General features: G+C 46.8%; 1 long non-coding RNA gene across 1 annotated transcript in view; it reads left to right on the top strand.

Annotated features, from left to right (window-relative positions):
- The window catches only part of LOC140458762 (uncharacterized), a 67886-nt gene extending 42526 nt beyond the window's left edge, over positions 1-25360 (top strand). The window contains exons 2-3 of the long non-coding RNA XR_011953663.1: positions 19191-19357; positions 22574-25360. This is a non-coding gene — a long non-coding RNA (uncharacterized lncRNA). The remainder of the gene's footprint in view (positions 1-19190; positions 19358-22573) is intronic.
- Positions 25361-25971: the final 611 nt, after the last annotated feature.

Here is a 25971-nt window from a genome sequence, read left to right as displayed (position 1 = left end):
GATTAGTCAAGCATGATTTCCCCTTCATAAATCCATGCTGACTCTGTCCTATCCTGTTACTATTATCCAGATGTGCCGTAATTTCATCCTTTATAATAGACTCCAGCATCTTTCCCACCACTGAGGTCAGACTAACTGGTCTATAATTTCCTGCTTTCTCCCGCCCACCCTTCTTAAAAAGTGGCACAACATTAGCCGCCCTCCAATCCTCAGGAACCGACCCCGATTCTATTGAAGTCTGGAAAATAATCACCAGCGCATCCACGATTTCCCGAGCCACCTCCTTCAGTACCCTGGGATGCAGGCCATCAGGTCCCGGAGACTTATCAACCGTCAGACCTAACAGCCTCTCCAACACCAAATCCTGGCAAATATAAATTCCCTTCAGTTCAGATCCTTCAGCCACTGTTACCTCAGGGAGGTTGCTTGTGTCTTCCCCAGTGAACACAGATCTGAAGTACCCATTTAATTCCTCTGCCATTTCTTTGTTCCCAGTAATATATTCCCCTGTTTCTGTCTTCAAGGGCCCAATTTTTGTCCTAACCATTTTTTTGCCTTGGACATACCTAAAAAAGCTTTTACTATCCTCCTTTATATTCTTGGCCAGTTTACCTTCGTACCTCATTTTTTCTCTGCGTATTTCCTTCTTACTAATCCTCTGTTGTTCTTTGAAAGCTTCCCAGTCCTCAGTTTTCCCACTTATCTTCGCTAAGTTATACTTTTTCTCTTTTAACTTTATATGTTTCTTTACTTCCCTCGTCAGCCACGGCCGCCCATGTCTCCTCCTGGGATCTTTCTTCCTTTTAGGAATGAACTGATCCTGCAACTTCTGCATTATACACAGAAATATCCGCCATTGTTCCTCCACGGTCTTCCCTGTTAAGGTATTGCACCATTGAACTTTGGCCAGTTGCTCCCTCATAGCTCCATATCTCCCTTTATTCAACTGAAATATTGTCACTTCCGATTGTACCCATTCCCTCTCAAATTGCAGATTGAAGCTTATTGTATTATGGTCACTACTTCCCAATTGCTCCTTCACTTCGAGGTCACTGACCAATTCTGGCTCGTTACACAATACCAGATCCAGAATCGCCTTATCCCTGGTCGGCTCCAGCACCAGCTGCTCCATAAATCCATGAGGTACTGAGGGAGCACTTTCTGAGGTATTGAGGAAGCACTATCTGAGGTACTGAGGGAGCATTATCTGAGGTACTGAGGGAGCACTTTCTGAGGTATTGAGGGTGCACTATCGGAGGTATTGCGGGAACACTTTCTGAGGTATTGTGTGAACACTTTTTGTGGTTTAAAGGGAGCACTATCTGAGGTATTGAGGGAGCACATTCTGAGGTATTGAGGGAGCACCTTCTGAGATATTGAGGAAGCACTATCTGAGCTATTGAGGGAGCATTATCTGTGGCACTGAGGGAGCACCTTCTGAGGTGTTGAGGGAGCACTTTCTGAGGTATGAAGGGTGAACATTTAGACGTATTGAGGAAGCACGATATGAGATGGTGATGATGCACTCTCTAAGGTACTGAGGGAGCATTATCTGAGGTACTGAGGGAGCACTTTCTGAGGTATTGAGGGATCACTTTCTGAGGTATGAGGGAGCACTTTCTGAGGTACTGTGGAAGCACTATCTGAGGTACTGAGAAAGCATTAGCTGACATTTGATGGAGCATTATCTGAGGTACTGAGGGAGCACTTTTTGTGGCACTGAGGAAGCACTTTCTGAGATATTGAGGGTGCACTATCTAAGGTATTGAGGGAGCATTTTCTGAGGTACTGAGGAAGCACTATCTGAGGTACTGAGAAAGAATTATCTGACACACTGATGGAGCATTATATGAGGTACTGAGGGAGCACTCTCTGGGGTATTGAGGGTGCACTATCTGAGGTATTGAGGGAGCACTTTCTGAGGTATTGAGGGAGCAATTACTGAGGTATTGAGAGAGCACTATCTGAGGTATTGCGGGAGCTCCCTCTGAGTTATTGAGCGAGTGCTATCTGAGGTATTGAGGAAGCACTATCTGAGGTACTGATGGAGCACTTTCTGACGTATTAAGGAAGCACTGTCCGACATATTGAGGGAGCAATTTCTGAGTTGTGAGGAAGCACTGCCTGAAGTACAGAGTGTGCACTATCTGATGTTTTGAGGGAGCACATTCTGAGGTATTGAGGGAGCCCTCTCTGAGGAACTGAGAGAGCACTATCTGAGGTATTGAGGGAACACTTTCTGAGGTACTGAGGGAGAACTATCTGAGGTATTGAGGGAGCACTATCTGAGGTATTGAGGGAGCATTATCTGTCATACTGAGGTAGCATTATCTGAGGTACTGAGGGAGCACTTTCTGAGGTATTGAGAAAGCACTATCGGAGGTATTGCGGGAACACTTTTTGTGGTTTAAAGGGAGCACTATCTGAGGTATTGAGGCAGCACATTCGGAGGTATTTAGGGAGCACCTTCTGAGATATTGAGGAAGCACTATCTGAGCGATAGAGTGAGCATTATCTGTGGCACTGAGGGAGCACCTTCTGAGGTATTGAGTGAGCAATTTCTGAGGTATTAAGGGTGAACTTTTAGAGGTATTAAGGAAGCTCTATTTGAGATGGTGATGATGCACTCTCTAAGGGACTGAGCGAGCATGATCTGAGGTACTGAGGGAGCACTTTCTGAGGTATTGAGGGAGCACTGTCTGAGGTACTGTGGAAGCACTATCTGAGGTACTGAGAAAGCATTATCTGACATACTGATGGAGCATTATCTGAGGTACTGAGGGAGCACTTTCTGGGGTATTGAGGGAGCACTTTCTGAGGTATTGAGGGAACAATTACTGAGGTATTGAGAGAGCACTATCTGAGGTATTGGGGGAGCTCCTTCTGAGGTATTGAGCGAGGATTTAATGTGGTATTGCGGAAGCACGATCTGAGGTACTGAGGGAGCACTTTCTGACGTATTATGGAAGCACTGTCCGACGTATTGAGGGAGCAATGTCTGAGTAGTGAGGAAGCACTGCCTGAAGTACAGAGTGTGCACTGTCTGATATATTGAGGGAGCACCTTCTAAGGTATTGAGTGAGCACTATCTGAGGTATTGAGGGAGCACTATTTGTGGTATTGGGGAGCATTATCTGAGATATTGAGGGAGCACTTTCTGAGTTATTGAGGGTGCAATATCTCACGTATTGAGGGAGCACTTATTGAGGTATTGAGGAAGCACTTTCTGATGTACTGAGGAAGCACTCTCTAGGTACTGAGGGAGCACTTTCTGACGTATTGAGCAAGCATTTGCCTGAGGTACTGAGGGAGCATTCTCTGAGGTATTGAGGGAGATTTTTGTGAGGTATTGAGGAACACTATCTGAGGTATTGAGGGAGCCCTCTCTGAGGAACTGAGAGAGCACTATCTGAGGTATTGAGGGTGCACTTTCTGAGGTATTGAGGGAGAACTATCTAAGGTATCGGGGAGCACTAACTGAGGTATTGAGGGATCACACTCTGAGGTATTGAGGTAGCATTATCGGTGGTACTGAAGAAGCACTTTCTGAGGTATTGAGGAAGCACAATCTGAGGTATTGAGGCAGCACTTTCTGAGGTTCTGACGAAGCACTATCTGAGGTACTGAGGGAGCATTATCTGAGGTACAGAGGGAGAACTATCTGAGGTATTGACGGAGCACTATCTGAGGTACTGAGGGAGCAATTTCTGTGATTCTGAGGGAGCACTTTCTGAGATATTGTGGGAGCACTTTCTGATGTACTAAGGGAGAACTATCTGAGGTATTGAGGAAGCACTCTCGGAGGTACTGAGGGAGCACTTTCTGAGGTATTGAGGGTGCACTTTCTGAGGTATTGAGGTAGCACTTTCGGAGGTATTGAGGGAGCACTTTCAGAGGTATTGAGGGAGCACTATCTGATGTATTGAGGAAGAACTATCTGAGATATTGAGCGAGTGCTGTCTGAGATATTGAGGGAGCACTTTCTGAGGCATTGAGGGAGAAATCTCTGAGGTATTCACGGAGCTAGTTCTGAGGTATTGGGGGAGCACTTTCTGAAGTATTGGGGGAGCACTTTCTGAGGTATTGAAGGAGCACTTTCTGAGGTATTGAGGTAGCAATTTCTGACGCACTGAGGAAGCACTATCTGAGGTATGAGGGAGAACTATCTTAGATATTGAGGGAGCACTATCTGAGATATTGAGGAAACACTTTCTGAGTTATTGAGGGAGAAATATGTGAGGTATAGAGGGCGCACATTCTGAGGTATTGAGGGAGCACTTTCAGTGGCATTGAGGGAGCACTTTCTGAGGTATTGAGGGAGCACTGTCTGAGGTACTGAGGGAACACTTTCTGAGGTACTGAGAGCGTACTTTCTGAGGTATTGGGGGAGCACTGTCTGAGGTATTGGATGAGCCCTTTTTGAGGTGCTGAGGGAGCACTTTCTGAGGTATTGAGGGAGCACTGTCTGAGGTACTGAGGGAACACTTTCTGAGGTACTGAGAGCGTACTTTCTGAGGTATTGGGGGAGCACTGTCTGAGGTATTGGATGAGCCCTTTTTGAGGTGCTGAGGGAGCACTTTCTGAGGTATTGAGGGAGCACATTCTGAGGTACTGAGGGAGCACTTTCTGAGGTACTGAGGGAGCACTGTCTGAGCTACTGAAGGAGCACTTTCTGAGGTACTGAGGGAGCACTTTCTGAGGTATTATGGGAGCACGATCTGTGGTACTGAGGTAGCCCTTTCTGAGGTATTGAGGAAGCACTATCTCAGGAATTGAGCGAGTACTATCTGAGGTACGTAGGGATAGCTAGGTGAGCTATTGAGGGGGCACTTTCTGAGGTATTGAGGGAGCACTGCCTGAGGTACTGAGGGAGCACATTCTGAGATATTGAGGGAGCACTTTCTGAAGTATTGAGGGAGAACTGTCTGAGGTGGTACAGAGTGCAGAGAATTGAAAGGAACAGATGTTATTTCCTGATCATTTCCTCAGTGTCCCCGAGGCACTCTGGTGTCGTAATTTGAAATGGAAGCCACTCCCCATTTCAGAAGATTCAGATCATTTTAAACAATCCGTGAAAAATAACAGCAGCATGTGTCTGAAACATGGTTTGGGGAAAAACTTTCATCAATCTATTGTTACTTGTTGCTTGGAGACGTTTTAGAAAAGCAGGCACCCAAACAGACTAATGCTGTCGATGCACGTGATGGTGCACAGGAAGATCCAACAAGTCCATCTGTAGCTGCTGTCTGTCTCCCTGGAGCAGTCATCATGTGAGGTCAGGGTTCAGTCCTCGGAGAAATCATTTCTCCAGCAATACCTCAACCATGCCTTTACAGCTGTATGTGTGTGTGTGTGTGTGTATGTATGTGTGTGTGTGTGTGTGTGTGTGTATGTGTCTGTGTGTGTGTGTGTGTGTGTGTGTGTGTGTGTGAGAGAGAGAGAGAGAGAGAGAGAGAGAGAGAGAGAGAGAGAGAGACTGCCCGTGTTTGTGTGTGTGAAAGCGTGGATGCATGTGTATCTCTGTGTGTCTGTATATGTGCATGAGAGAGAATGTGAATGTTCATGTGAGAGTGTGTGGCTGTGTGTGTTTGAGGGTGTGTGTGTCTCTGTGTGCATGTGTGTGAGTGAGGGTGTGTGTGAGAGAGTGTGTATGTGTGTGAGAGAGAGTGTGTTTGTGTGTATGTGTGTGTGAGTGTGTTTGTGTTTGTGAGAGAATGTGTCTGTGTGTCTATGTGTGTGTGTGTCTGTGTGTCTCCCTGTGTGTGTATGACAGTGTGTCTTGTGTGAGAAAGAGTTTGTATGTGTGTGTGAGAGAGTGTGTATCTGTGTGCATATGTGTGTGAGAGTGAGTGTGTCTGTGTGTGAGAGAGAGTGTGTGTGTCAGTGTGTGTGAGACAGAGTGGGTGTCCGTGTGTGTGAGAGAGAGTGTGTCTATGCATATTTGAGGCAGCGTGTGTCTGCGTGTGTATGTGTGTGTGAGAGAGAGTGTAACTGTGTGTTTATGTTTGTGTGAGTGAGAGCGTCTGTGTGTGAGAGAGAGTGTGTGTCCGTGTGTGTGTGTGAGAGAGAGTGTGTTTGGGGGAGTGTGTCTCTGCGCGTGTATGTGTGTGAGAGAGAGAGTAACTGTGTGTTTATGTGTGTGTGAGAGAGTGTGTCTGTGTGTGTTTGAGGGATCGTGTGTCTGTATGTTCATCTGTAAGTATGTGTGTGAGAGAGAATGTCTGTGTGGGTGAGAGACAGAGAGTGTGTGTGAGAGAGAGTGTCTGCGAGTGTGTGAGAGACAGAGAGTGTGTGTGTGAGAGAGAGTGTGTCTGTGTGCATGAGAGTGAGTGTGTGTGAGAGAGAATAAGAGTGTGTGTGTGTGAGAGAGTGCGTGTGTAAATGAGAGGGAGTGTGTGTATGTGTGTGTGAGAGAGAGTGTGTCTGATTGAGAGAGAGTGTGTCTGTGTGCGCGTGAGAGAGTGTCTGTGTGTGTGTGAGAGAGAGTTGTGCCTGTGTGTATGTGTGTGTGAGCGTGTGTCTGTGTTTGGGTTTGAGGGAGCGTGTGTCTTTGTGTGTATGTGTGTGAGAGATATAGCGTGTGCTTGAGTGTGTCTCTGTGTGAGAGAGTTGTGCCTGTGTGTATATGTGTGTGAGAGTGTGTCTGTGTTTGTGTTTGAGAGAGCGTGTGTCTGTGTTTATGAGAGAGCCTGTTTGTGGCAGGGTCCTTTGTGTATGTGTGTGTGAGAGTGTGTGTGTGTGAGAGAGAGCGAGAGAGAGAGAGAGAGAGAGAGTGAGACCATTGCTCTGTGTGTGAGATAGTGAGACCATGCCTCTGTCTGTGTGTGTGTGTGTGTGTGTGTGTGTGTGTGAGAGAGAGAGAGAGAGAGAGAGAGACCATGCCTGTGTGTGTGTGTGTGTTTGTGTGTGTGTGTGTGTGAGGGAGAGAGAGATAGTGAGACCATGCCTCTGTGTGTGTGTGTGTGTGTGAGAGAGAGAGAGAGAGAGAGAGAATAAGACAATGACTCTCTCTGTGTGTGTGTGAGAGAGAGAGAGAGACCATACCTCTGTGTGTGTGAGAGAGATAGTGTGTGTGTGTGTGTGTGTGTGTGTGTGTGTGTGTGTGTGTGTGTGTGTGTGTGTAAACTCGCCAATCTTATTGGGTGCTCATGAATATAAAATCCAGCTGCTGTTGCAGGTGAATTGGTCCTTGTGTCTTGTAAGACTTTTGGCTAAATCTACCAACTTACCAACCGAGTCGAGTCCTGCGTGTTCTTTAAAATGAAGCAATAGGAGAAGATATTCAGTCTCATACTCTTAATTTATTTTAAACAGTAAGTGGATAAAGCATTCAGAGCTCTGGGTCTAAACCTTTTAGTCCCTGACAAACTACCCAGTGTGCCAGTTCAAAAAGTAAGACCCCGTTCTGTCTCTGACCCAATCTTTTATACAATGAAAAAGGTCATACAAATGCTGAGGTAGAATTATCTTCTGATTAGCTGTTGATCTGACTCCATTCCCCACCTCCTCGCATTCCCGGATGTCTGACCCCACGTGAGCTTCTTTTGCCCGCGAAACGGAGCATCACGTGACCTCCTCGGGGTGCGAAACGGAATGTCACGTGACCGCCTCGCACTCTTCCGGCCGCGAAACGGAACGTCACGTGACCGCCCCCTTGCATGAGTTACGCAGTGTCTCCACAGGCTTCTGAATGCTGAATACATTCACAGTCGCACTCAGCCTTCTGTTTGTCGAGTAAGCCATATATTTACAGTCTCCAAAGACGCAAAATCTGTCAGGGTGGCTTAACTGGGGTAAAGAGAGTGCTGTTCATTCCAGTGGGGATTCATCCAGTAAACCTTCCCCACACACTAACATCCCTCTGACAATGCAGTGACTAGTCCTGCACACAGTGCTCCAGGTACAAACCAATGTAATGTCACCATAGTCTTACCAGAGCATGGGACAGCTCCTCATTACAGAGCGGGGTCTGGTGGGGATTTGATCAGAGGGTCACCAGGGCCCAGCTGAGGGGAGAGGTTGGGAAGGAGAGTCCTTCAGAGTAACCCCAGCTGGTGTGGGAAGAGAACACACGGTATTGGTTTTACTCTGTATTATAAACCAACTGTCCAGCCAACTGAGCTGACCGACCTCACTCCAGGGGCATGCCCTGTATAACCCAATCATTGCCAGCCTGAACCTCAATAGGAGCCACGAGCAAGGCCATTCGGCCCCCACCCTAACCCAGAAGGGAGAGCACGGGAAGCTGATGAAGGAAACAAGCCCCTCCCATGTGGCCTTCTGAAATGGAGCTGGAGGACATTGCAGACCTGGCCTGCTGTTTGCTTCCCCGGGACTGGCCTGCTCCACCTTACAGTGAGAGACTGACGGGAACCTCAAGGAGATTTCACTTCTCACTGAGAGGCTGCAACTCCAATCCAAATCAGGATGGTTCCCTCCGAGACTCACGGAAGGGTGCAACACTCTACAGATCAGGGCCTTGTGGAGTCATAACCTCCAGTGTGGGGGCCAAGAGCTGGGAGGTAGTGTTAAGGACAGAAGACCATCCGAAATAGGAACAGGAGGAGACCATTCAGCCCCTTGAGCCTGCTCTGCTATTCAATAGGATCGTGGATGATTCAACATTTAATTTGGGAGCTGAAACCCGGACAGTACAGAGACAGAGAATCAAATTATTCTGCTATACGGGATCATCAGACAGAAGCTGGAACCAGAGAGAGTGAACACACACACACACAGACACACACACACACACACACACACACACACAGACACACACATAGACACACACACACACCCGCACATACACACAGACACACACAGACAAACACACACACACGCACAGACACACACAGACACACACAGACAAACACACACACACACACACACAGACACACACATAGACACACACACACACCCGCACATACACACAGACACACACAGACAAACACACACACACGCACAGACACACACAGACAAACACACACACACACACACACACACACAGACACACACATAGACACACACACACACCCGCACATACACACAGACACACACAGACAAACACACACACACGCACAGACACACACGCACACACACACACATTGTGGGATTCAGGCTGTCTGTCGGAATTTTACCACAAGGGGCGAGCTCTACAATGAGGAGTGACAAAGGCGCAAAATGCGAGAGAGGGCAGCTGCACAGTCTGATCCTACTGATCTCACTGCTTCCCACTCCCATGAGAGCTCTTATGTATATTTCTGTGTTCCCAGGTATCTCTCCCACATCTTTCCTTCAATCCCTATCTCACAACATCCTTCATATCTCTGCCCTGTTGCCATTTCCCTGAAGATTCCCTTCCTCCAACACTCTGCCCCTTTCACACCCCATCATGTTTTTCAGGAATGTTTAATCATTCAATCTTCCACAAAACCAACACCTTGCTCATCTCTCTCTGCATCTTTCTCTCAGCTCTGGGGGATCTTGCTATTCTTGTCTGTAAATCATTCTCGTTGCATCGTAGCAGCCCCCCACCCCCACCCCCCACTCCACTCTCTCAGCTCTATGCTCCTGCTGCGACTCCTCTCTCTCTCTCTGTCCTATATCTCTCCCTGGGATTTCTCTCTTGCTGTCTGTCTGACCTTCACTCCCTGTCTTTGCCTCCCCTTTTCCCCCTTGTATCTGTCTGACATTGTATTTCTCTTCCTGGGGTTTTTTTCTCTCTCTCTCCCTTTCTCTCTCTGCCTCTCTCGTGCTCTTTTTCAGTTCTTCTCACTTTCTCTCCAACACTCTGCCTGCCCGTATTTCTCTTGTTCTCTCCCTCCCTCTCACTGTCTGTCTACCCATCTCTCTTTCTCTCTTGTAGTTTCTCTCCCTCTGTCTCCCTAGACCCCTGTCCCAGTGACTGGGGAAGGGACATGGGAAGAGTTTGTCTCTGTGTCGCTGGATGCTGTACAGTTAATGCGGGGGATCAACCTTTTCCTGGTCTCTCCCGAATGTTACCCCGACTGTGGGGAGGGGGTTAGTGTAAGGGACATAAAAGTACTTTTCTCATTGAGTCTGAAATGAAGAAAAAGAGAAGGGGAGGGTGACAAAAAGAGAAAGAGAGACATCGAGAGAGTGGGGATGGAGTAATTGAGGAGAGAGAGAGAGATGGGCAGTGAGAAACAGGGAGAGGAAGAAGGACACATATGGAGGGAGAAGGACAGTGTGTGTGGCTGGGGAATGGTTGCATAGTGGGATCTTTCTGTGCATGACAGCAGTCAGTCAAAAGGTGTGTTAGTCTCTGCATCATGTCCTCCAGCCCAGGAGCTGTGGGTCTACATGGGAAGGGGGAGATTGGGAGACGGGGGGGAGTGGGACAAAAGAGACGGGGGACTGTTTGATGGGGTTTTGGGGTTGGTGGAGAAAGGAGGGGCTGCTGTGAGAGACAGAGAGATTGAGGGAGGGACAGCATGAGACGCAAAGTCTGAAACAGGATGGAGAAGAGGTGTTCAAAGTTTGTGAGAAGATTTGTAGCTCGGGTGCTCGTTGTTATGGTTCTGTTCGCCGAGCTGGGAATTTGTGTTGCAGACGTATCGTCCCCTATCTCAGTGACATCCTCAGTGCCTGGGAGCCTCCTGTGTAGCGCTTATGTGTTGGTTCCTTCGGCATTTGTAGTGGTTTGTCTCTACTGCTTCTGGTTGTCATTTCCAGCTGTCCGCTGCAATGGCTGGTATATTGAGTCCAGGCAGATGTGATTAACAAACACATCGACCTGGACCCAATATACCAGCCACTGCAGCGGACAGCTGGAACTGACAAACGGAAGCGGTAGAGACAAACCTGTATAAATGCTGGAGGAAAGATCACAGAAGTGCTTCACAGGAGGCTTCCAAACACTGAGGATGTCACCTAGACAGGGGACGAAACGTCTGCAACACAAATTCCCAGCTCGGCGAACAGAACCACAACACGAAGAAGAGGTCTCCACAGAAAGGATAGTCAATGAGGCCATTCAGGGGACAATCCTGAGGATCCGGAACAGGACCAGGATCATTTAATGGGGGGTTGGGGGGGTGTATGGGCAGAAAGGACTCCATCTGTGATACATGCCTTCTATAATTCTGGGACTGGGATCTTGCTGTGCATTAAAACAGCCACAGGCCAGTCAGTCAGCCCAGACTCATTTACCTGTGTGAGAAAGTGAAGACTGCAGATGCTGGAAAGTCAGAGTTACAAATTGTGGAGCTGCGGAAGCACAGCGGGTCAGCCAGGAGAGTCGATGGTTCAGGACTGACCTGCTGGGCTTTTCCAGCTCCACACTTTTCCACTCATTTCCCTCTGCCCCAGGGCTCACAGCAATGTTGGGGGCAGCAAAATATTTGAGGGGGGCTACTTTGGTGAGGCAATTATTTTGGAGGGAAGATATTCGGGAACGGGAATAAATTGGGGAGGACAATGAAAATGAAGGGCATACTGTTTTTGAGGGGGTACAAAATTGGGTGAGATCTTTCCGGGCTGACATAGCGAAAAATAGAAAGGGAGGGTGAGAAAAAGAGACAGAAATGGAGAGAGTGGGGATGGAGAAGGGGGTTGGGAGAAAGAGAGGCAGAGAGAGACAGGGAGAGTGAGAGAGAGTGAGAGAAAGAGTGTGTATGTGTGAGAGAGAGGGACAGAAGGACAGAGAGAGAGGGGACAGAGAGGGGGAGAGAAGGGGAAGTCAGACTAAGACTGAGGAGTTAAAACATGGACAGACTGTAGGGGTGACACTTGTTATTCCAGTTGGTTCCAACTCTCTCTCTCAATGGATTTTCACATTCCCTCTCTCCCATGCCCCTGTGTTTTGCTTCAGCCTGTCTCTCTCTCTCTCTCTCTCTCTGGTTCTGCTTCTGTGTCTGTGAAACTCTTTTCTCTCTTCCTCTCTCTCTCTGGATGGTCAGATGGTCTCTGTCTCTTGCCATGCTGGTCTCCTCAGAAGGCCTCCAGAGATTCAGGCAATCAGTCTGCAGATAAACCCTGTTTTTGTTCATTTCTGGATGGTTTTCAGGAACTTTCTATTCTTCTGGCCAATTAGGAGAATCCGTTAATAGTTTGAAGCATTGCCAATCATTTGGATGGCTTGTTGCTGTTAGTTTCTTTGTGTAGCAGGACCCGGTGCCTTCCTGTCTGGGCCCTCATTTGTTTGGGGTATACGTCTGTCCAGAATAACCGTTGCCTTTTACATTATGCTGTGTTTGCACCGTGCCTGGTGTGATTTGGGAGATTTCCTTGGCCAATAAACCTTGGCTGTCTATCTGTGTTTTAGCCAGGAGTTTGTGACATCTCCCCCAACTCATCCACTTGAAAGGAAAGAAAAGAATCTTATGCAATAAATTACAAACCTAACTTTAAAAGCTGGTTATGCTTGTTGTCAGAGTAGCCACCTGTCTGTGCAAAAGCCATTGTGTACGTTTTCCAAACCGATGGTCTTATCGCTTCACTTGGAGGTCGCCACTGATGATGCTACCCAGCCAGGTAACGAAACGTCTGGATATCAAACCTATCACCGAGCAAACCTACACCCTAAGACTTATAGCTGATAAGTGATATCATAAAATCTTGACAGAACAGAATCAGACCGTTCGGCCCATTGAGTCCACAATGACCCTCTGAAGAGAATCCAACTCAGACCCACTCCCTCGATGATATCCCTGAAACCCTACATTTCCGATGTCTATTCCAACTGGCCCGAATATCCCTTGACACAATGGGAAATTTAATATGGCCAATCTGTCGTAATGGCAACTATGGGCAGGCAATCAATACTGGCCCAGCCAGGAACACTCAAACACTGCAAATGAATGAAACTAAGGTGATCACCCGGGGAGTTCCATCTACCTTCCAGCCCCTGGAGGGTGTGTCCAGGCATTATTCACCATGATCGTACACATTTGTTACAGCCTGCAATCCTAACCACCGGGATCCCGAGATATATCAAGGTGAGTGCGGTTAGGACCACAGCCGATGTGAGAGGAGCCGAATTCTTGGATAACAGGCTATGGGAATGTCATGGTATGACCTGGTCCTTCCCATTTACGTAAGTATGGTCCCAGTCTATGTTCCCTCTGTCTCCACAGTAAGTGGGAGGTAATCATGGTCGCCCATCCAAATACCTTTTTTATACAACTCCGTTAATTTGGACTTCATCCTAACTTTGGTCACTTGGGGTAAGTGGAATCCCTCATACCAAGCCCAGGTGTCCCACTGAGAGTGTCCTTACAGCTGTTCTTAACCCAGCCCTTGGTGAGCTGCTGTCACTGACAGTGAGAGATGTTGGTGTGGGTGTTCTCCTGGAACAAATATTGATGCTGTTTGTCACTAACCCGGGATGGGACTTTCCCTTGGTTGGCCTGCCTGAGCTCCTCCCTCAGCTGTTCCATCATCACGTTACTGCACAGGGTGTGGTTTTACTGCTCACCATAATCTCTGATTGGGCCGTGGATGATCTGGTTAATCGTGTTGGCGTGACCCTCCAGTCTGGTCACTAAGTGATGGTTAGCCTAATTCTCCACGAATTGTCCCACGGTCTCCTCTGGGTTTTCTGTGTTCAGTCTTTCTCAGGCTCATTAGAGGGTCAGGATCCTGATTTATTCTCCAAATTAGCCAAGTCAGCGTCCTGACCAGTAACACTCCTGCCCTGGGAGTGGACTCGTATACTGTGGCTAAATCATTAAGGAGTTCCCTTTTCTTTTGCCTCTTAATTACTTTTCTGGGTTCTGTGTTTTCCCTCAAATTTCCCTGTCCATTGTCCCATTATCCGGTGGGTCAGTTGGGAACATGATTATTTTAATGGGGAAGGACACCACTCTGATTACTGTATCCCTGATACATTCATAATGATTAGTGTCAGTTTGTGATAAATGTTCGTGAACAAGGAATTCCCTGTGAGTTTAGTGACTAGTCCATTGTGAGAGCCTGGTATGTGTGGGACAAGCTGGGGGAGGATCCTTCCCTCCTGGTCACAGCCCGTTTTTAATTTTGTTTCTGAGGAATCCTCCCTGGTGGGCTTCCTGGGATATCACTGTCCGAAAATGACCCCTAGTCCAGGCAGGGATCTTGGTATCCTACTAGCATGCACCCATTCTCGGGGAAACACTACCAATCGCTTCTGGTCCCTGAGCTCCTGTAACACAATGTGGAAATCCCTAAAGTCTATTTCGTATTCAGCAATTAATTAGCAGAGAACCCAAGCCTCATTACGGGCGCGATTGAGGGGTCGAATCCCAGGTGTCCCTCCTCCTTTCTGAGACATGGGAGACAAAGGGTCGGGCCCAGTTTCTCATCGCTAAGAGAGGTGCAGATCATATCCCCAAAAATCCATTCAAATTGGACCCAGAGTCTCCGGGTGAAGCTGACGGGGGGAGGGGGGAGCATTCCCCTGGTTGTTGTTCTGCAGTTATGTAGCGCCTCTGCAGGATATGCCTTATCCTGCCCTCGAGCAGTGAGGATCGCTGCCTTCATCTCATCATGGATGCCCCTCCCTTGCTGTTGGCCCTCAGGGAGGGCTGAATGGCCTGCTGGACTAAGGCACATGGCGATTCATTTGGTTTGCTCCTCAGCGTCCACTCTGTGTATGACAGACTGTCAGTCAGTATCCGTGCCAGAGACGGGACCTTTTTGGTGCTGCCCACCAGCTCGGTGCCTGGAATGGCTGTTGTGTACGGAGTGAGACCATAAGCTGCTTTACACTGGGTAACCACAGGACTCATGGAATCTGAATTCGGCTGTGACTCAGGGCTGGGGGCAAAAGGTGCAGTTACCTGGGAGACAGGCAGTGGGAGTCCCCATCTGTGAGCGGGTGTGGATGTGTCAGAGTGGGGCCTGTCATTATCTCCCTGGGGAGGTAGAACACCAAAGCCACACATTATCCCATTCTGGAAGGAGTCCTGGTTCCCTAGGGATTGTATTTGCTCCTGTTGCAGGTGTACAGGACCCATGCAGCTGCTTGGAGCTCATACACTGTCCTTCCAGATTGTTAATGTAACCTGAGGCTGCCTCCCCATCCCCAGAGACCCTCCTTTCACTGGATTGGGCTCTTCCCAATTGGAACTGGAGTCGAATCCTGCAACCTTCTGTCCTGCTCATTGTGTCGGAGACCTAGCTCTGTCACAACCTGTAGTTTTCCCTGGGGTGACCGGATCCCAGCTGCCTTATCCCAGCCAGGGATCCTCTAGGCTATCGGCAGTGGAGTGAGCTTTCCAGCTTCCTTCCCCAGTTCTCTATGGCCATCTCACCACAGCTCCTGGACCAGGAATCCTTCACTGCAAGGCCAGGCTGGCTTCCTGTGAAATTCTGCAGGACTGTTTCACATTTGTACCGGCTCGTGTTCGTGTTGCTTTGGACGCTTCTGGATGATGGGACACTTCGGTATGTTCATAGAGTTCGACAGCATGGAGACAGGCTCTTTGGCCCAAACTGGTCCATCCACACTAACCCCGTTTCCCTGCACTTGGCCCATATCCTTCCAATACTTTCCTCTCCATGTATTTGTCCAAGTGCATTTTAAATGTTATTAAATGCATCCTCCTCGACCACTTGCACTGGTAGTTCATTCCGTATGTGTACCACCCTCTGGGGAAAAGCATTGTCCCTCAGCTTCCCTTTTAATCTTCCCCTTTCTCCTTAAACTGATGCCCTTTCATCCTTGATTCTCCAAGCCTTGGAGAAAGACTGAGTGCATTCACCCTATCCATGCCTCCCATGATCTTATACACCTCTTTAAGGACACCCTTCAGTCTCCTACACACTAAAGAAAATGTCCCTGCTTGTCCAACCTCTCTCTATAACTCTAGTTGAGTTCTGGCAACATCCTTGTAAGTTTCTTCTGCACTCTTTCCAGTTTAATAACATCATTCCTATAGCAAGGTGGGCAAAACTGAACACAATATTCCAAGTGCGGCCTCATCAACATCCTGCACAAATACAACAGAACTTCCCAACTTCGATATTCCATGCCCTGCTGATGAAGGGCCCAGTGTGCCAAAAGCCTTCTTCACTGCCCTGTCTCCCTGAGTTCGGAGAACCGTGCTCCTGGAATCCAAGGTCCCTCTGTTCCACTACACTCCTTCACGCCCTACCATTCACCATGAAACCCCAGTCTTGATGTGACTTTCCAAAATGCAAGATCTCGCCTATGTCTGTATTAAACTCCATTTGCCATTTCTCAGCCCAATTCCCCAGCTGATCAAGGCCCTGTTGCAATTTCTGAGAACCTTTCTCACTTATTTTAGTGTAATCTGCAAACTTTCTAATCATGCCTTAAACATCCTCATCCAAATCACTGATATAGATAACAAACAGCCATGGGCCTAGCACTGACCAGCTCAGTGGCACAGTGGCTTAGTGGTTAGCACTGCTGCCTCACAGCACCGTGGATCTGGGTTCAATTCCAACCTCACAGGATGGTCTGTGTGGGTTAGATCCTGTTCGGGTTAGATTTCCTACAGTATGGAAACAGGTCATTTGGCCCAACAAGTCCACACCGACCTGCTGAAGAGTAACCCATCCAGAGACATTCTCCCGACCCAACATTTACCCTTAACGAATGCACCTAGCAATATAGGCAATTTAGCCTGACCACTTCATCTGACCTGCACATTTTTGGAATGGGGAGGAAACCAGAACACCCAAAGAAAACCCACACAGACACAGGGAGAATGTGCAAACTCCACACAGTCACCCGAGGCTGGGGTCGAACCCGGGTCCCTGGCGCTGTGAGGCAGCAGTGCCAACCACTGAGCCACCATGCCACACCAACTGAGTTTGTACGTTCTCCCCATGTCTGCGTGGGTTTCCTCTGGGTGCACCGGTTTCCTCCCACAATCCAAAGATCTGCAGGTCAAGTAAATTGGCCATATTCAATTGCCGAGAATGTTCATGGATGTGTAAGTAAGTTGCATTACTCAGGGGTAAATGGAGAGTAATAAAGTAGGGGAATGGATTTGAGTGAAATAATCTTCAGAGGGCCAGTGGTCTTGTTGGGCCGAAGGGCCTGTTTCCACAGAGGAGGGATTCTATGATTCTATGACCGCTGAGGCACACCACTAGTCACAGGCCTCCAGTCTGACTGTTACTCTCTGCTTCCTACCATCAAGCCAAGTGTGTACTCAGCTTGCCAACGCTCCCTGGATTCCATGCGATCTAACCTTCCAGAGCAAGTTATCATGTTGAACCTTATCAAAGGCCTTCCTGAAATCTGTAGAGTCTACATGGACTGGCCTGTCCTCGTCAAACTTATTGATCACTTCAATAAAGAATGCTGCCAAATTTGTGAGGCATGGTCTCCCATGCACAAGGCTTTGCTGACTACTCCCAATCAAATGTTGTATTTCCAAATGCATGTCTATCTAATCTCTCAGCATCTTCTCAAGTAACTTACTTACCGCAGATGTTAGGTTTACTGATCTATACTTCCCAGGTTTATCTTTGCAGCTATTCTTGAATAACATATGCTGTCTTCCAGTCTTCCAGGACCTCACCCGCAAAAAGATCAGCAGGGACCCCACAAGTACTTCCCTCGCCTCTTGAGGTGCCGTTGGATATGTTTGGTCAGGTCCAGGAGATTTATCCACCTTCATACATTCTAATGCATTCAACACATCCTCTCCTGTGATATGGTCTGACACCAAGAGATCATCACTAACTTCCCCAAGTTCCCAAGCCTTCATGTCTTTCTCCAAGGTCAACACAGAGGAGAAAGATCTCCTGCGATTCTGCGCACACATGTCAACTTTGGTCCTTGAAGGGTCCTATTTTCTCTCTAGGTGTTCCTTTTTCCTTGGGATGGGGAGATTGCAGTGTTGGGTAGGGATCAGTCAGGGAGGGGAGATTGCAGTGTTGGGTAGGGATCAGTCAGGGAGGGGGAGATTGCAGTGTTGGGTCAGGATCAGTCAGGGAGGGGTAGATTGCAGTATTGGGGAGGGATCAGTCATGGAGGGGGTGATTGCAGTGTTGGGTAGGGATCAGGCAGGGAAGGGGAGATTGCAGTGTAGGGTAGGGATCAGCCAGGGAGTCAGTGATTGCAGTGTTGGTTAGGGATCAGTCAGGGAGGGGGAGATTGCAGTGTTGGGTAGGGATCAGTCAGGGAGGGGGAGATTGCAGTGTTGGGTAGGGATCATTCAGGGAGGGGGTATTTGCAGTGTTGGATAGGGATCAGTCAGGGAGGGGGAGATTGCAGTGTTGGGTAGTGATCAGTCAGGGAGGGGGAGATTGCAGTGTTGGGTAGGGATCATTCAGGGAGGGGGTATTTGCAGTGTTGGGTAGGGATCAGTCAAGGAGGGTGTGATTGCAGTGTTGGGTAGGGATCAGTCAGAGAGGGGGTGATTGCAGTGTTGGGTAGGGATCAGTCGGGGGGAGAGGGGTGACTGCAGTGTTGGTGAATCTGGTTTTTTGGTAACAGTACAATTGGATGTACAGTCTGTATCTGGAACTGTAACCAACGAATCCACATTGTTCCAAAGCCAATAGAGTGTATGTTGGCTGGAAGATCGAAAGTGCTTTTTGAATTTAAGCACAGCAACACCTGCCATCTGAGAGATCAGCTGTTCCAAAATAGATGCATGTTCCAATTACTTGAGGTTTGGCTGCTGTTTTGACCACGATTCCAATTTACCCAATTAGTTTAAGTTGTGCCCAGGATACCAGAAACCAATGGCATTTGGTTTGATCGTTTTGACACCTTGAAACTGATTATAAGAGTTTATTGAGTCGTGGGTGTTATATAAACCCGGTGTTTTGAAAGTATGAGGGAGAGCAACTGCCATCAAATAGCGAACAACTGCTGTCGAGCCCAAGAGCTAAATGGCCATCTCACATCTTCCTCTCAAAGAAATTAGAAAACAATTTTAACCAAAGTACCTTTTTTTGTGAAACCTTCTCACATTACAAAAAAGAAACAAGATGGCCCAGCGAGATCAGCAGCCAGAGGATTGAATTCAGAGGAACCTGTTTGGTCTTGAGATTAAGTTAAAGCAATACTTAATAAGTGTCCAGTTTAATAATTGGAACAGTGTACTTTTGTGGAGTTGGAGTCAGATAATAAGTCGGTAAAAGAAGGGGACTTGGATTTGTGAACAGTTGTTGTTTAGTGTTCACTATTATTTTAAGTAAATAATTATAATTTTCTTAATGTATTGGAATTTTAGAGTTCTTTGTCCTTATTACTTTAACAGATTACAGAGTGAACCAAGACTCTCTGGGTGTTTGGTTTAATTAAAAGAGAGGTTCGATCTCTGCATCGTAATCAATGGCAGGAAATTTCAGATGAGACTGAAATGGATAAGCAGCCCAAAGAAACTGAAAGCTTGATGCTGAAAAACCGAGGCCAGCCATTTCTTTGGTGAGTGGGTTCTGATAATTTCATGTAATCACCTACCATGATTTCTCACTTCAAAACAGCTCATAGATCGCTATTTAGGACATTAGAAAAGGATTGGTTGACGTGGAGTATTTACAGATTAACTCGTCTGTTTAACTGTATCAGTACCGGCTGAAGAATTTGATTTTTGATGGACACTTAGAGGGTTCCAAGCTGATAGGACTTACCCAGTAGGAAATTCCACTTTCCTCGACAATTCCTTTGGATTATGCTAAATTGGGGAATCTGCCGGTTCCCAGCTCAAACCTGCCTCTACACTGGGATAAGGACTCTCTGTAGGATGTGATGGAATATGCTCCACTTGCCTGTATGAATGCAGCTCCATTAAACACTCAAGAAACTTGACACCATCCAGGACAAAGCAACCTGCTTGATTGGCACCTCAACCACAAATATCCACTCCCTCCACCAAAGATGCTCAGTAGCAGCAGTGTGTACCACCTACAAATGCAGTGCAGATATACACCAAAGATCCTCAGACAGCACCTTCCAAACCCACAGCCACTTCCATTTCGGATAATGGCAACAAATACATGGGAACACAATATCGTGTAAATTGCCTTCCAAGATTCTCACCATCTTGAAGTGGAAATATATCCCTGTGTCAAATTCCTGGAATTCCTTCCCGAACAATGTTATGGGTTGACCTACATGGACAATAGCGGTTCAAGAAGGCAGTTCACCACCAACTTCTCAAGGGCCAACTAGGGATGGGTAATAAATGCTGGGCCTGGGCAGTGATGCCAACATCCCATGAATGAATTTGAAAAATTGTTTCATGTCGGGAACAACAGGACCCTCCTGTCGCTTAACTGAGGAGTTTTATTTATTCATTATGCAAGGAATTTGTGTAAGTCGTTCCTTTGCTGTGTTAGTGATCTTCACTCTGAACCGAGATAATGTTGCTGCACAAATAAACTTGTTTGTGCACCAACTTAGGGTGTGCAGCATATAACCAAGTTTTGTGAAGTTATGCAGGAAAAGCGAGTAATCTTCAGGCTGGACTCCTTGACTAACATAATGTAAGAAACTTAAAACAGAGATGAACAACAGGAGGATGAAGCTCCAAGAGACGGTGAGGAGCAAAATCACAGACTTCCTCCTGCTCTCCATCTCTGGGTCTCTGAGCTGTAGATACTCCACAGAATGCAGTTCTGTTGCCCACCGTCATTATTGCTGGGACACCCTGTGCAGTATCTGCAGGAACAGGATGAGGGAGGAGTTCAGACAGGCCAGCCAAGGGAAAGCACCACAGCAAATTTGTGACAAATAGTGTAAACATTTGTTCCAGGAGAAGACCCACCCCAATATCTCTCACTGTCAGTTTAAATTACATTCTCTATAATATGGAAACAGGCTCTTCAGCCCAACAAGTCCACACTGGCCCTCTGAAAAGGAACCCACTCAGACCCATTCCCCCACCCTATATTTACCCCTGACAAAGCACCTATCACTTTGGCAATTTAGCATGGCCAATTCACCGAACCTGCACATCTTTGGCCTGTGGGTGGAAACCCACGCAGACACGGGGAGAATGTGCAAACTCCACACAGACAGTCGCCCAAGACTGGAAATGAAGCCATGTCCCTGGTGCTGTGAGGCAGCAATGCTGACCACTGAGCCACCATCCACCCCAATTACAGCAGCTCACCAAGGTCTGGTTTAATGGCAACTGCAAGGACACTCTCAGTGATAAGGGCTCCAATTATCCCAAGTGACGAAGTTAGGATGATGTCCAAATTAACGGAATTATATTAAAAAATGTATTTAGATGGCTTATCATATCTTCCTCCCACATAATGTGGAAATAGAGGGGACATTGACAGGGACCACCCTTAAGTAAATGTGAAGGATAAGGCCATGCCATCACATGCCCATAGCCTGTCACCCATGAATTCGGCTCCTCTCACATCAAGCTGTGATCCTAACTGCACTCCCCATGATATATCTCGGGATACCGGTGGTTATGATTGTAGTTTGGAAAAGGCACCTATCCCCACACGTGGGTATGATCCTGATGAATACAGACAAGGGCCTATAAGGTAGATGGGACCTCCAGGGTTATCACTTTATTCTTATCCATTGATGGGATGTGGGCATCACTGGCTGGGCCAGTGTTTATTACTCGTCCCTAGTTGCCCCTTTGGGAAGGATGGAGAATGACAATAAGAGTGACATCAGTGATACCTCCATTGTTGGAAGCCTAACTTGTTCACTCAGTCCCCTTCCTCCAGGAAAGCCCTTCATGTGCCTCTGGAACCTGGGCCATTAGTGATGTGGAATAAATGCTGACCTCGGCAGCAATGCACACATTCAGTGTGTATGAAGAATCATATTTCAATCAGTGAGTGAAACGCTCTTTTTTAAAGTGGGCAGCTCCTACTCTAGAGAACAGAAGAACAGCTCTGAGATATATTTTCATACATGGAATAAACTGGCTCGATGCAGCATTGGTTGAAATTATTTGTGATCTTGTGACGGGGCTCACGGTATTTGTGTGGGCAGCATTATTGCTGAGAGATCCCAGGTTCTGTTTTTTGTTATTTCATTATGATATACTAAACAGCAACGCTCCTTCATAATTGGGATTAAACTTGTTATTGTAATGAGTTTGTTCATTGTCAGAGTTTTGACACAAAGCTGAGCAATGCTGTCGTGTCAGTCTCCCAAAGGAGCTTTCAGACAGTATAAGGCAGCATCTCTGGGAATGCATCAGCCCAGAGTTTCAAACAAGGAGCTTGTCAGCTGCCTGAAGGGACAGATCACCTCACATGGAAACATGCATTGACCAACTCAGCAGGTGGAGAAGGTGTTCGACACCATCCTTGTTATTATTGGTGTTCCTGGTGTGGCATAAAGACATTTGGACTTGGTTTAATCTGCTGCTGATCTGCTCTCTGGTTTTACCTTTTGAACAACAACGTCACCATCTCATTGACTGGTCAGCCATATCCAGACGCAAGAACAGTGATAACAATCCAGTGAGCAGCGTTCATGGTACAATTTTCCATTGACAGAGACTCCCAAAGTCACTGCTGCTGAAGAATGTCCTGAATTAAGTATTCTCTCATCTGTTCTGGTTTCATATATTCTGAAGGTATGAAGAGAAATCATGCAACTTAGTTCTGAAGAAGGGTCTCCGGACTTGAAACATTTACTCTACTTTCTCTCTCACAGATGCTTGCCAGACCTGCTGAACAATTTCTGTTTTTTGATATACAAACGAAGCCTGTGTTCACAAGGATCTTGAAGGATAAGGGCTGATCTGAGTGAAGTCCTCCAAGACATTAACAGAAAAAGATAAATGATTTCCATTGGCTGGCAATTCTCTAACAAGGGGGCACAGTCTGAGAATGAGAGCCAGAGCGTTCAGGAGGAATGTTAGGATGCACATCGACAGACAAAGGATGGGAGAGGTTTGGAACTCTCTTCCACAAACGACAATGGACAGTTAGTCAGTTTAAATGAGGAAGTTTTTTTTTAACAAAGGAACTGAAGGATACACGTGTTTTGATTTGTGAAGCTACATCCATCTACCATGTCCCCCAGAAATGTTCTCGTTCTCACAGTCTCTGGTTAAAGAATTCAAGTCTTGACAGATTGCCCTCCTGGTCTCTGTATGTTGAGGTGTTTGTCATGTACAGATGTGTAGATTTAGAGTGTAAATATCACCACAGTGCAAACACACCCTTGTTGTCACTAAGGGAGCCCTAAATGCTCTGTTACACTGCACTTAGTCATAGAGATGTACAGCATGGATACAAACCCTTCGGTCCACCACATTCATGCCAACCAGATATCCTAACCTAATCTCGTCTCTATTGCCAGCACCTGGCCTGTATCCCTCTAAACCTTACTATTCATATAACCGTCCAGATGCCTTTTAAATGCTGTAATTGTACCAATCTCCACTACTTCCTCTGGTAGCTCATTCCATACACACACCATCCTCTATGTGAAAAAGTTGTCTCCTTAGGTCCATTTTATATCTTTCCCTCTTACTCTAAGCCTATGCCCTCCAATTTGGGACTCTCTCACCCCAGGGAAAAGACTTCGTCCGATCCATGCACCTCGTGATTTTATGAAACTTGAGAAGCCTCTGATGCTCCAGGGAAAACAGCCCCAGCCTATTTCAGCCTCTCGCTATAGCTCAAATCCTCCATCCTGGCAATATCTTTGGAAATATTTTTTGAACGCTTTCAAGATTCACAACATTCTTCGATTGGAAGGAGACCAGAATTGCACGTGGCCTAACCAATGTCCTGTACAGTCACAACATGACCTCCTAATTCTGATACTCAATCATCTGACCATTGAAGGAAAGCATGCCAAATGTCTTCTTCATTATCCTATCTGCCTGCAACTCTACTTACAAAGAACTACGAACCTGCACTCCAAGGTCTCTTTGTTCGGCAACACACCCTTACCATTAAGTGGATATGATGTGCTCTGATTTGCTTTTCCAAAATGCAGCACCTCGTATTTATCTAAATTAAACTCCAACAGCCACTGCTAGGCCCATTGGCCCATTTGATCAAGATCCCATTATACTCTGAGGAAACTTTCTTCACTGTCCACTGCACCTCCAATTTTGTTGCCCCCTGCAAACTTACTAACTATACCTCCTACGTTTGCATCCAAATCATTTATATAAATGATGAAAAGCAGTGGACTCAACACCGATCCTTGGAGCACACCACTGGGCATAGGCCTCCAGTCTGAAAAGCAACCTTACACCACCACCTCTTGCCTTTGAGTCAATTCAAATGGCTCATTCTCCCTGTATTCCATATGATGTAACCTTGCTAACCAGTATTCCATGGGGAACCTTGTCAAGCACCTTACGGATCCCGTACGGAGTCCACACGGATCCCGTTCACCGCTCTGCCCTCATCAATCCTCTTTGTTACTTCTTCAAAAAAATCAGTCAAGTTCGTGTGACATGATTTCCCACACAAAAAACCATTGCTACTTTAAAATTAATCAAATTTTATTCACGGATGAATGGGCACCACACAACAATCAACAGACAGGAGGGTTCCCTCCCAGTTGGGGAACGCTTCAGTGGTCCAGGACATTCAGCCTCGGACCTTCGGGTGACCATCCTCCAAGGTGAACTTCGGGACAGGCAGCAGAGGAATGTGGCCGAGCAGAGGCTGATAGCTAAGTTCGGTACCCATAGGGAGGGCCTCAACCGGGACCTTGGGTTCATGTCACATTACAGGTGACCACCATTACAGTACACACACACACACACAGACACACACACACACACACACACACACACACACACACACACACAGATATTCCTACACACACACCCTCACATGCACACGGACACACGTACACACAGACGCGCACACAGACACCCACACACACCCTAATAGACACACATACTCCCAAACCTGCACACCCTCACAGACTTAAGACACTCTGCACTCACTACACACACACAACACACTTTCTCACACTCACAACCCCCACCCCAGACAGGCACACGCACAAAGACCCACATGCACACATATACTACATGTAGTTTGCTCAAAAGCTACATACATTCATGTAGAACTCTGAGCTCAAAACTGCATGAATTTATGTAAAACTCTGTTATCTCACTTTTTAGATTAGAATCAATCTAAACATCAGGTCATGGACAGAGAACACAGGGGGACAACACCTTCAACATATTGTCTAGCTATCACCATTGTTAACAGCTAATCCGAGAATGCAACTTTTAAAAAAAGGGTTTTATGATTTACCCATGAAAGAAGTGAAACTATCACTGTATTCTAACAGATGAAAGGCTTAACAGACAATCAATTTTTCAATGTATAATTTCAGTTACATCACACTGTAAATTTTTGCTATAAATTCTGTGTTACGATCGAGCCCTCCACAATCACCTGATGAAGGAGCGTCGCTCCGAAAGCTAGTGTGCTTCCAATTAAACCTGTTAGACTATAACGTGGTATTGTGTGATTTTTAACTTTGTACACCCCAGTCCAACACCGGCATCTCTGAATCTTAACCAATCAAAGTTGCCTTATTTAAGACTTAAGAAATCAAGTGTCTTCCGGCTCTTGTCTCAATTTTAATGTTTCTTACAAGGAGTCACCCATGAAGGAAGCGTTGCTGCAGCTGTTCCCAGTTTTACTGAGATCACAGCTGGAGGACTGTATCGGGCTTTTTAAAATCTCTTTACCACAGAAAGAATTTAATTATATGAGAAGGTGTACGGACACAGCTCACACAGTTGATTCCTGGGATGACCGGTTCATCCCATGTGGAAATGTTGCGCAGTTTGGATGTATACCCTTTGAAGTTCAGCAGAAATAGGCATGATCATATTGAGACATAACTGACCCTGAGGGGAATTGACAGGGTGGATGCTGAGAGGATGGATCCCCACGTTGGGTGTGTCGAACTAGGGGAACTGGAGAATGTTTGAAAATGTGATCTCTTCCATTTCAGACTGAGATAAGGATGGATCTGATAATGTGTTGCGCAGAGAGCAGTGAAGGCTGAATCTGATAGATATTTGATCAACTAGACAGCCAGTGCTTATGTGGGTCAGG

Source organism: Chiloscyllium punctatum, chromosome 34, assembly GCF_047496795.1.
Source record: "Chiloscyllium punctatum isolate Juve2018m chromosome 34, sChiPun1.3, whole genome shotgun sequence".
Taxonomy (NCBI): domain Eukaryota; kingdom Metazoa; phylum Chordata; class Chondrichthyes; order Orectolobiformes; family Hemiscylliidae; genus Chiloscyllium; species Chiloscyllium punctatum.
The sequence above is the reverse complement of the archived record's forward strand: the minus strand, read 5'-3'. Positions and strand labels throughout refer to the sequence as shown.